Source organism: Equus caballus, chromosome X (genome assembly GCF_041296265.1).
Source record: "Equus caballus isolate H_3958 breed thoroughbred chromosome X, TB-T2T, whole genome shotgun sequence".
NCBI classification, from domain to species: domain Eukaryota; kingdom Metazoa; phylum Chordata; class Mammalia; order Perissodactyla; family Equidae; genus Equus; species Equus caballus.
In genome coordinates, this window is record NC_091715.1 from 73,779,224 (window position 1) to 73,791,229 (window position 12,006).

The window sequence follows — 12,006 nt, forward strand, 5'->3', positions numbered from 1 at the left end:
GCTTCCCCTATCACAATGTTTGTTTGATCTCATCACTACATGGTTTCTACAAAAAGATCCTGAGGTTGGGGTGATAAGAAACTAATTGCAGGTCAGCTTTATAGTCACTTAGATGTCATCTAAAGATCCATTTTTTCTCAGCTCTTTTAGTCGAAGTGGTTATTTACTCTGGCTCTACCTTTAGAATTTTTTGGTGAGCTATTTAGTTTTATTTACTTATTTATTTTTGATTGAGGCTTGGCATTCCCAGCCCTGGTGTTCTGATTTAAATAGCCTGAGTGGAGCCCAATAATAAGTTTTTATTAATTGATGTAAAAATCATCATATAATATACAATTAACAATTCTAATATATACAATTCAAAGGCATTTAGTATATTCACAATGTTATGCCACCATTACCTCTATGTAGTTCCAAAATATTTTTATCACCTGAAAGGAAAACCTATACCCATTAAGCAGCCATTGTCCATTTGTCCCACTTCCCAGTCCTGGAAACCACTTAATCTACTTTCTGTCTCTTTGGATTTACCTATTCTGGATATGTCATATAAATGGAATCATACAATATATGACTTTTTGTGTCTGGTTGCATTCATGTGCCATAATGTTTTTGAAGTTCATCTAAAGTTGTAGCACTTCACTCCTTTTTATGGCCAAATAATATTCCATTATATGGATATACCACCGTTTATTTATCCATTCATCAGTGAATGACATTTGAGTTGTTTCCACCATTTGGCTAATGTGAATGTGCTGTTATGGACATTCATGTATAAGTTTTTGTTTAAACGCCTATTTTCCATTGTTTGGATACATCATAAGAGTGAAATTTCTGGGTCATATAGAATTCTATATTAAACTTTTTGAGACACAGTCAAAATAATTTCCATAGTGCCTGTACCATTTTACATTCCCACCAGCAATCTATGAGGGTTTCAATTTCTCTACATCCTCCTCAACACTTGCTATTTTCCTTTTTTAAAATACAGTCATCCTAGTGGGTATAAAGTAGCTTCTTATTGTGGTTTTGATTTGCATTTCCCTGATGGCTAATGATGGTGAGCATCATTTCCTGTGTTTATGGTACATTTATAAATCTTCTTCAGAGAAATATTTATTCAGATCCTTTGGCCATTTTTTAATTGGGTTATTTGTCTCTTTACTACTGAGTTATAAGAGTTCCTTATGTATTTTAGAGCCAAATTCCTTATCATATATGATTTCCAATACTTTATCCTATTCTGTGGATTGTTTTTCAGTCTCTTGACAGTGTCCTTTGAAGCATAAAATATTTTAATGTTGAAGTTCAATTTATCTATTTTTCTTTTGTTTCATGTGCTTTTGGTGTCATATATAGGAATACATTGCTAAAGTCAACGCAGTTGACTATAGACACAGAGATTTATTTCTGAACTCTCAATTCCATGCCATTGATATATGTATCTATTCTTATGCCAATATCATGCTGTTTTGGTGACTGTAAATTGGTAGTAGGTTTGGAAATTGGGAAGTGTGAGTTATTTGAATTTGTTCTTCTTTTTCAAGATTGTTTTTACGAGTCAGTGTCCCTTACAATTCCATATGACTTTTAGGGTCAGATTTTCCATTTCTGCAAAAAAGAACATTGGGATTTTGATAAGAATTGCATTGAATCTGTAGATTGCTTTGGGGCATATTGCCATCTTAAAAATATTGTCTTCCCATCCATAAACGTGGAATGCCTTTCCATTTATTTATGTCTTCTTTAATTTCTTCCAGCAATGTTTTCCAGTTTTCAGTGTACAAGTCTTGCACCTCCTTGGTTAAATCTACTCCTAAGTATTTCACTATTTTTAATGCTCTTGTAAATGGAATTGTTTTCTTAATTTCATTTTCAGCTTGTTCATTGTTATTGTGTAGAAATGCAACTGATTTTTGCATGTTGATCTTGTATCCTGCAACCTTGGGCAATTCGTTTATTAGACCTAATCAGTTTTCTCATAGATTGTTTAATATTTTTTTTTTTGAGGAAGATTAGCTAACATTCATGCCCATCTTCCTCTATTTTATATGTGGGACACCTGCCACAGAATGGCTTGATAAGCAGTGCTTAGGTCTGTACCCGGGATGCGAACTGGCCAACCCTGGGCAGCCAAAAAGTGGAACCTGCAAACTTAACCGCTGTACACCGGGCAGGCCCCCATACATTCGCTGATATTCACATGTTGAACAAACCTTGCAGTCTTGGGATAAATGTCACTGGTCATGATGTACAATCCTCTTCACATGCTGGTGGATTTGGTTTGTTAGAATTTTGTTGAAGATTTTTGCATTTATATTCACAAGGAATATTGGTCCATGGTTGTCTTTTCTTGTGATATTTTTATCTGGCTCTTGTATCAGCATAATGACGGCCTCAGAAAATGAATTAGGAAATGTGCTTTCCAATTCCATTTTTTTGGAATAGGTTGAGAATGATTAGTGTTAATTCTCTTTTAAAATTTTTGGTAAAACTCACCAGTGAAGCCATCTGGTCTTATAGAGTTTTTGTTGTTTGTGTGTGTGTGTGTGTGTGTGTGTGTGAGAAGTTTTGATCACTGATTCTCTTTAATTTTTTTAGGTCTGTTCCTATTTTCTCTTTCTTCTTGAGTCAGTTTTGATAGTTTGTGTGTTTCTAGGAATTCATTTCATCTACGTTATTTAATTGGTGTGGAATTGTTTATAGTATTCTCTTACAATCGTTTTTAGTTTTGTAAAGTCTGTATTAATGTCCCCACTCTCATTTCTGATTTTGGTGATTTCAGTCCCCTCTCTCTTTTCCTTGGTCAATCTAGCCAAAGTTTTGTTTTTGTATTTAAAGTAATTACTTTTTACATTTATTTTATTCAATTAAAAATTATCATTTATATTTAAAGTAATTGCTGATTAGGAAGGACTTATTACTGTCATTTTGCTATTTTGGTTTCAATATATCTTATCTCTTTTTTTCCAAAATTCCTTCGTTACTGCCTCCTTTGTGATTTTTTTTCTAGCTTACTATTTTGATTGTCTTCTCATTTTTTCTGCATATATCTCTTTTCTTAGTAGTTACCCTAGGGATTACAATTAACATTTGTACTTCATCACTTTGAAGTTTGAATTAATATCAACTTAGTTTCAACAGTATGCAATAACTCTGCTACTTTATATCTCCATCTCCTCAATATGTTGTTTTCATTATAGATCAAATCTGTGTACATTTTGTGCCAATTAGCATAGATGTATAATTGTTGTTTTATGCTTTTGTGTCTTAAATTATATAGAAGAAAAGAGAAGAGTTTCAAACCAATAATGCAATAATGCTAGCGTTTATATTTACCTATGTAGTTACCTTTAGCATTGTTCTTTATTTCTTGGCATGACTTCCAATTACTGTATAGTGTTCTTTCATTTCAGCCTTAAGGACTCCCTCTGGAATTTCTTGTAGGATAGGTCTACTGGCGGCTAATTCTCTCAGATTTTGTTTATCTGGAAATGTCTTCATCAATACCTTATTCTTCAAATATTTTTTCTGCCTCTTTCTCTCTCTCCTCTCCCTCTGGGGCTCCCACTAGGTGTAATTTGATACACATGATGATGACCTATGGGTGTCTTAGACTCTTTTGATTTTTTTTCATTCTTTTTCTCTTTCTGGATAATCTCAATTGATCTATCATTAAGTTCATTGATTCTTTATTCTGTCTACTCAAATCTGTTGAATCTTTCTAGTGTTTTTTTTTTTTTCATTTTATCAGTTATATTTTTCAGCTTGAAAAATTCTGTTTGGTTCCTATTTATAATTTCTGTCTCTTTATTGATATTCTTTATTTGGTGAGACATGTTTCTTCTGGTTCTTAGTTCCTTGTGCATGGTTGCCTTTAGCTGTTTGAATGTTTTTAAGGTAGTTGATAGTAGTCTTTTGTATGAGTCCAATGCCTGTGCTTCCTCAGAGACAGTTTCTCTTCATTTCTTTTTTATTCCCTGTGAATGGGCCTAAATTTGTATGCTTTGTAATCTTTTGTTGAGAGTCGGACATTTTTAATATTATAATTTGGCAACTCTTGGAAATCAGCTTCTGCAAATAAGATTCCTCCTTATTTGGGATTTATTTTTATTGCATATTGTAGGTTGTTTTTTGTTTTCTTGTTTATTTAGTGTCTTTTATAAATCATTTTTGTAATGTCTGTATTGTTTTTCAATGTGGCTACTGAAGTTTGTATTCCATTAGCTTTGTGTTGAAGTATTGTTTTTACAGAGATTCCTTAAACATCTACTGAGTAGCTGAGCATGCTTTGAACCTTGGGATCAACCTGAAATGAAGGCGTAAGGTCTTCTCAGTTATTTTCTGAGTATGTATCTTGCTGACTCCTGCATGTGGCTTTTTTTGATTCCACTGTATACACAGCTGCTTTTGAATGTCTTAATTTCCCAAACAGTCTCATTCCAGCTTTTCCTTGTGTCTTTAGATGGTCTATTGTATGTCTCCACCCATAATCCATTGCCCCAGGCATCCGAAGGTCTGTAGTCCCCCTGTAGTTTTTCTGAGCAGTGCTCTCTGCTTTCTAACACTTTCCTTACATGAACTCTGAGTGATTCTGCTTATTTCTGCCTGAGATTCAAGTTAGGAAAAACAGATGCCAGTTTTTCAGGCAGTCCATAGACTGGTTAAAATTTTCAAATAATGTCTACTCTGCTCCCTCTTGTTCCTGGGAGTAAATCAAGAACTGGACTATCACCTTCTCCAGACCAAGGTCAGACCATCTATGTATAGGATAAGGTGAGGGAGTAGGACAAGGGTGAATAAAAACACCACGACATTTCCTACAGTTTTGAATATGGCTATTTCTTGTTTGGGCATTTGCTTGATTACTACAGACCTTTCACTGTTTCCCAGAGTTCCTATACAGTTATTTTAGCCTATCTGTTGTGATTATTTTTTGAAGTTTCAATGCAAATTCCTGCATATTTATTATGGAAATTAGAATACACTGCACTCAGTAGCTTAAAATCTGTTTGTCTCACTTAGTATATAAAAGCTATCCTTTAATGATATTCACTGAATCCAGGTCTTCTGACAAATCCCACTACACTGGAGCTGCTAAGACAAGGCAGAACTTTAAGGAAGATCATTGCCCCTATAATAGCATTTCTTAAAGTTTGTTTTACAGAAAGCTATTATGCTACTGGATATTCCACAGCTTTTTCAAAACGGGGATCTTTAGCCATATATTTAGGAAACACTTACAGTATTGAATATTCTCTGTTTGGCCTCCATCCCCATCATTCACCAGACCTCCTTTGTCTTGCTCTGTATCCTTTAAGACTAACTTCTGAGGATTTCATTATCTGGGGTTCCTTGTACTCTGGCAAATGAGAGCTATCTATAGGATATCAGAGGATTGGTGGAGAGAATTTAAGACTTCACCTAGGAAATGACATTTGGGCTGAGTCTTGAAGAATGTTAAGGAGTTTACCTCTCAAAGAGGAAGGAAACACTATTAACTCCCCTGGTCCCTTTAGCTCTAAGGTTAAAGTGACTTGTTGCTAGTCTTTGGGTGCCTCATCATCCCTTGTTTTGTACTCTAACCCTGACCAGGACTCTGTAAGACATTACTTGATTGAAATATCTTTATGTGAACCACTTGAAGTGAACTCTGTTTCCTTCTAAGATCCTGACTGAGTTAAACAAAATTTAGTAGCTTTCTTTACTGTAGAAATTTGCAGAGGCTTTAACGTGTTAATTGCATTATTAATCTCCCAATGGAGGCTATTAGCTGGCAGCATTTCCCAAAAGTCTTTGTCTATAGAGCCCTTTCAGAAAAATAACAATAATCACTTATTTATTTATTTATGTGGACCAGCCTTTAGACTAGTATTCAAAGAAACTAGTTTTTGGAATTGCTGCTCAATAATAATAACAAAGCTACCATTTATCAAGTGTTACACTTAAGACACTGTACTAAGTTACTTTTCATGGCTTATCTCACAAAATCCTCATCAAAACCCTATAATGTGGGCCGGCCTGGTGGCGCAGCGCTTAAGTGTGCACGTTCTGCTTTGGCAGCCTGGGGTTCGCCGGTGCAGACATGGCACCACTTGGCACACCATACTGTGGTAGGTGTCCCACATATAAAGTAGAGGAAGATGGGCATGGATGTTAGCTCAGGGCCAGTCTTTCTCAGCAAAAAGAGGAGGATTTGCAGCAGTTAGCTCAGGGCTAATCTTCCTCAAAGAAAAAAAACCCTATAATGTGGATTTTATTATTATAATACTATTATTATTATTGTTTCCAATTTTTAAGTGAAGAAACCAAGTTTTAGGAAATTAAAGGCTGGACAGCTTATAAATGGTGAAGATGAGAACCAATTCCAAGTCTTCTTGATTCTAAAGTCCCTGTCCTCAAACCTCTAAGGCTCTGCTTGAGGTGAATTAAGACTGCTGCAGCTGTGACTAATTTGTCTGAAGGTAGGCACCCAACACATATGAGCGCTTTGAAATAGAGATTTCCATTTAGCAAATGGACAGTTCATTCACTGTGATCTAATTGTCTGGCTCAATAGATTGCTGCATATTGCTTAGCACATAATTCCTGGTGAATGCTGATGCACCAAGTGAGGATTTTTGTAACCCAAGAGAATTAATGTAACTTTCCAGGCTGCAATCTTGCTACCTGGGAATGTAGTGTTCCATTCAGTATTTTTTTAAAGTCTCATTAAATTAAAGATGAATTTTTCTTAGCTATTGGGATCTTGAGAACAGGGACCACATCTTATTCTTCAACTTGTATTCCCAATGCCCAGAGTACCTGTCACATGGTAAACACTCAGTAATTGTTACCTGTTATGATTTCTGTTACATAACACTGTCTCTATAAAGTTCAACAATGGAGCAAATTTCCATGAACCTCATCTTATTTTTAGTATCATATCCTCCATATCCATTTTCTTATCATATATTTAATCCCCTCTTTCTTTTTTATCCTTACATAACACTCACTTAACTTCAGAGCTTTAGAGATAATACCATCTGGTTGCAAAGTCTTAACTGTTTTAGTCATGGTTCAGGTCATGACAAAAGAGTGTGGAACTACCATTGTAACATCTCAGAGACTATGAATTGAGCAGAGAGATTTCAGGTACAAATTAGCATGCTCTAAATGGATGTGTGTGTGTGTGTAGCAGGAGTGGGGCATGGTGTGTATATGTCATAGGTATATGAGCTTGTGTGTGCGCCATTGTGTGTGCCATTCCTTCCTAGGATACCCAAATGTATAACTAGCCCAAAGTTGGCTCTAGGGAGGTAAATGAGCAATTTTTTTGAGCAACTTTAATTTTTAATGAGCAACTTTTTAGTGAGAAACTTTATTCTTACCACTTGGGTCCAGTTCTTTTGCTGCAGAGGTGTATGAACATAAAAACGAGTTTAGGTACATTAAAAAAATAACTGATAATTAATTTCAATCAACCCACCTAGACTTCTTTTGTCTACATAATTCTATGTTAACCTGATATTCACAGAAATTTAAGAAAATCAATCTTCCTGATTCTCTTGAGCTTACATTTTTGTTTCCCTTAGTGTGAAAGTCTTTTGTGTGTGGTATGAAGTTATCACACCTTATACCATCTTTTCATTTTTGCCACACTTGTTTATCACGAATCATCATTTAGTTCATTTTTCTCTACATTGACTTGTGCCTTATTATTTCTTAATTAAATTTAATTTTTAAAACTTTATATTACTACCATAAATGGAAAATCAGCATCATTTACCACAAACAGAAGGTAATATTAAAAATAAATGTAATAAAATCAAAACATTGAAATTAAAATTTCTTTCCAGATATTGGTGCCTGCTCAAGGTTCTGAGCCTGAGGCCTGCTTTCTCTAAGACAAAAGGGGAAATTGTCAAATGTTTCAGAGACACTAAAGACTAAAACCAGAAACTTCCTCTTCGACGTCATCAGAAATATTGAAAGAAAATTGAGGAGGAAATGCTTTTCTAACTCTATGATTCAATATACTTAATACTGAGCTAATGTTACACCTGATTATTCCACATTTAAACCTGTTAAAATTTATTCTGTAAATTGTATCTAGCTCCAGAGTAGCATCCCCACGTCTTATGAGACACTGTCAACTGAGAGGATCTGTAGAGAATTCCTTTTGTTCCCTGGGACCAAAGCACATTACGGTTGGAATGAGGAATACTCTCTTCCACTGCTACCAAGAAATCATAGATTGGGTTACACAAAACCTCTCTTGCCTAAGATTGTAGTATTAGGCTCAGGATGTTGTCTGTTGTAAATCACTTAGGGTCCAAGGCAGCAAGTACTATTATAAATAACTAATGGAATGTAATGTAAATGAGCACTATTAATAGCACTGGTTTGCAAGGAGACTTATTCTTGTTAAATCAAGGGCTGACTGGTCCATTTTTTCTGTTGGGAATTTTATCTGAAAAAGACTCCCAATTTTTAAAAATAATTATCTCTGTACAGACATAACCAAGAATCCTCTTAAGATCTGTTTCAGCTCTTTCATCTTCAATATTTAAAAAGCATAAAGATCCAAATGCCTTGAGATCAATGCATCACCACAAATGTTCTTCTTGATTCATTACAATAATAAAAATGACAATTGCCTAATATATACCAGAGACTTTTAATACATCATTTCATTTACTTTGTAATAATCTTATCTGAAAGGTTGAAAAATAATTGAATGGATAATGACATTCTCACTTTGTGATTTAATGTTATAATAACTATAAAGTGGTTGATATTATTACCATCCCACTTTTATGGATAGGAACAATGAAGCTCTACGTCTATGACCTTCTCACCATAAAATATTTGTTTCCTGGGTTTTGAAATCAGAGATACCTGGATCAAATTTCAGCTTCAGTACTTTCTGCTGGGATATCCTGGGACATTTAGTTCTCTGAATTTAAATTTCTTTCTTTGTGAAATATTCTTTAACAAAGGTTATTGTAGGTTTAATTGAAATTGTGTACCTATACAATACTAAGTGGGCAGTAAATGTAAGTTTCTTTTCTATTTGCCTCTGTTATTCCTAGGTGGCTCTTCAGTGTGGTTAAAACAGCTCAAATTCTATTCACATGATTTTGAGAAGTGCCTTTGACTGAGTTAGAATATCTGAATGCCTATAGCACTTAAAGCTAGAGCTTTGCAACTAAGTTTATTATGGTGTCTCTGAAATGTTTCTGGGAGAAGTAATCTTGTCTTGTGCCTCTTGAATTCTACCTGGAGTTTGATGCAAGGGTTGGAATATAGCATAATGGTTAGGGGCAAAGGGGCTGTAAAAGGTACTTCTACTATCTTTATTGATTAAGTGATCTTAAGCAAATCATATAACATTTCTGAGTCTGTTTCCTCATTTTTAAAATAGAGATGATAGCATAATATCTACTTCATAGACTGAATGACATAATGCACATAAAGTGTCAAGTACAGTGACCAATACATAGTAAGTGTTCAAAAAATGGAACTATTATTAGTATTAGCATAAAGTTCAGTTATCAATAAAGACATGTTCGATCAATCTAATCCAAACACTCTAAGATATTAATAATAGCCCTATGAATGTTTTGAGGCACATTTTCCTTATTTCTCTATATTCTGGCATTATTATCAGTGTGATACTTGACAATCATTACCATTACAGCATTGTTAAGATGACAGCTTATCTGCGAACAGTGGCAAACATAGAAATATTTCATTTTGCATTATTTCAAAACCCTTAGCTTCAGGATGACTTATGTTCTGCATTTATAATAAGTCAGTGGCACATATGGAAGAAATTCTGAATCAATTATCTTACTTGTTTCAGGTTACAGATTCATTACTTGGCTGAGCAATGAACTTTGGTTGCTATTCATAAACCACTGGCAAAAACAGGATATAACATCACTTCCTCGGGTTTAAAACAAAAATCCCCTACAAGAAAAATTAGTACAATCGAAGTGAATATGTGAGATCAGACACTTAAAACTCATTAGTCTTTAGCTGTTAATGAAGAAAAGTATAGGTTTGGAAATTTACCGGGTAATAAATTTATGGCAGAGGCATGATATCATGAGAGATAATCCAGATCACTCAAGCCTATCCTACTGGGCCACCATCCTCTTTTCAAAGTGAGACTTTGAACCCCCTTTTGATAGAGTGGGTAAAGTGAAAAGGGAAAGCAAACCAAGTCGCCGCTATGCACATCAAAGCTTAAAACATGCAGGCCACTGAGATAAACATGTGCCATGATATTTGGGACCTGGAACCCCCAAATATGAGTTTCCTCTTTGCTTTTTACCCATTTCTAAGACCACATTGCTTTGTTCAGCCATTTAGTTAATCCATAGGTTTTAAATGACTTTATTACAGACTGTGTGTGTTCTCTAGGAGCTTACTTACCATATAATTAAAAATGGGAATGTACCCAGAAAAAAATAGTGAACTCTATGAACATTGCAAATGAGGATATTATAATCCTAAGGCCTAGGAGATTGATAATTGTTGGGCTCAGAGAAAATTTGAAAGGGCCTTTTAAATGGAAAAGGACAGTTACGACTTGGATGGGCAGAAAGGCACATCTTTTCCCATTTCACAGACTATGTTGGTGTTCCCATTAGGATCAATTGATCAATATGTTGAGCATAGCTGTTTTTTTCTGCCAATGTCTCTTCACTTACTTTGTACCCACTCCATTAATCTAAGAAATAAGCCTAATAAACAAATGAAAAAAATGTTGTCTCCTGAGCCACAAAAGTTTCTGAACTAAATTCAATTTATGTTGAAATATAACTCCAAACACACACAAAACTGAACAAAAAAACTTTGACCAGTTTCTCCAAAGCAATGAGTTTAACTTATTATGCTTTAATCCTGATATGGAACCCCTCGAAAACATTCTCTATAGCACTCATCACCACCTGCATTTATATCAGTCTCTTCCTCAAGCACAGCCAGGCACTCCATTAAACAATCTTCAACTTTGGCAGACAGCTTAAATGCAGAAACAATCGCCTCTTTAATTTTAAAATTAGCAATAGATTGAGCACTCAGAGAGACCTGATTGCAATTTGGGAAGCTGCAACACTTCAAACTTTGTTTCCCAGACGTTCAAGCCTGCAATTAGAGAACTCTGAGCAATCAACCAACTGAGCTCTCTAAGAGAATATGAAAGTTCAGGCCAGAATATGAAACCCAGTAAGAGCTTTAAATATCAATTTTAAAACTTTGAAATCTCAAGGTTTCAAAGTGTAGTATCTCAATGGGAAATTTTATGTTTGGGTAATAAAGAGAATCCAAGCAAATTCCATGATAATGGACTTTCTGTAAATTCCCGAAATTTGAGTTTAAAAATTCAAAAAAATTACCCTAATGGTGACAATTACTCTGACAGAAATTTTATTCTCTTCAATGAGCCATCATGAGAATGGAAGGGAATTTTAGGAAAATAAAGTCAGGGTTTTTTCTCTGAGCTCCACTTCACTTCCAAAATTTTTTTGAAAATAAAAAATAAATAACCCAGCATTTGCATTAACTCTACTTTCACCTGGATGCACAAAGCCTGGCATTCGAGGCACGTTATCTTCTCAGTTACCACAAGCCTGATTTCAGAAGGCTACACCTGTATTTTTGCTCTGGCCAGTGCTAGAGAAAACCATGAAAAAATGTTTTCCCCTCAATTTCCAGTTTTTTATCTCTTCTCCCCTCTTCCCATTAAGATACTCTTGACCTCTTGTTCTGACTTCAGCTCCACAGTTTTCATTAAGATGCTAATGACTAAGAACAGCTTGCTCATCAAAGGGAACTGTCATTTCAACACACTCAATGAATCTTTATTTCACATCTATTTTTGTGTGTGTGTGAGGAAGATTGTCACTGAGCTAGCATCTGTGCCAATCTTCCTCTATTTTATGTGGGATGCCGCCACAGCATGGCTTGAAGAGTGGTGCTAGGTCCACACCCAGGATCTGAACCTGTAAACCCCAG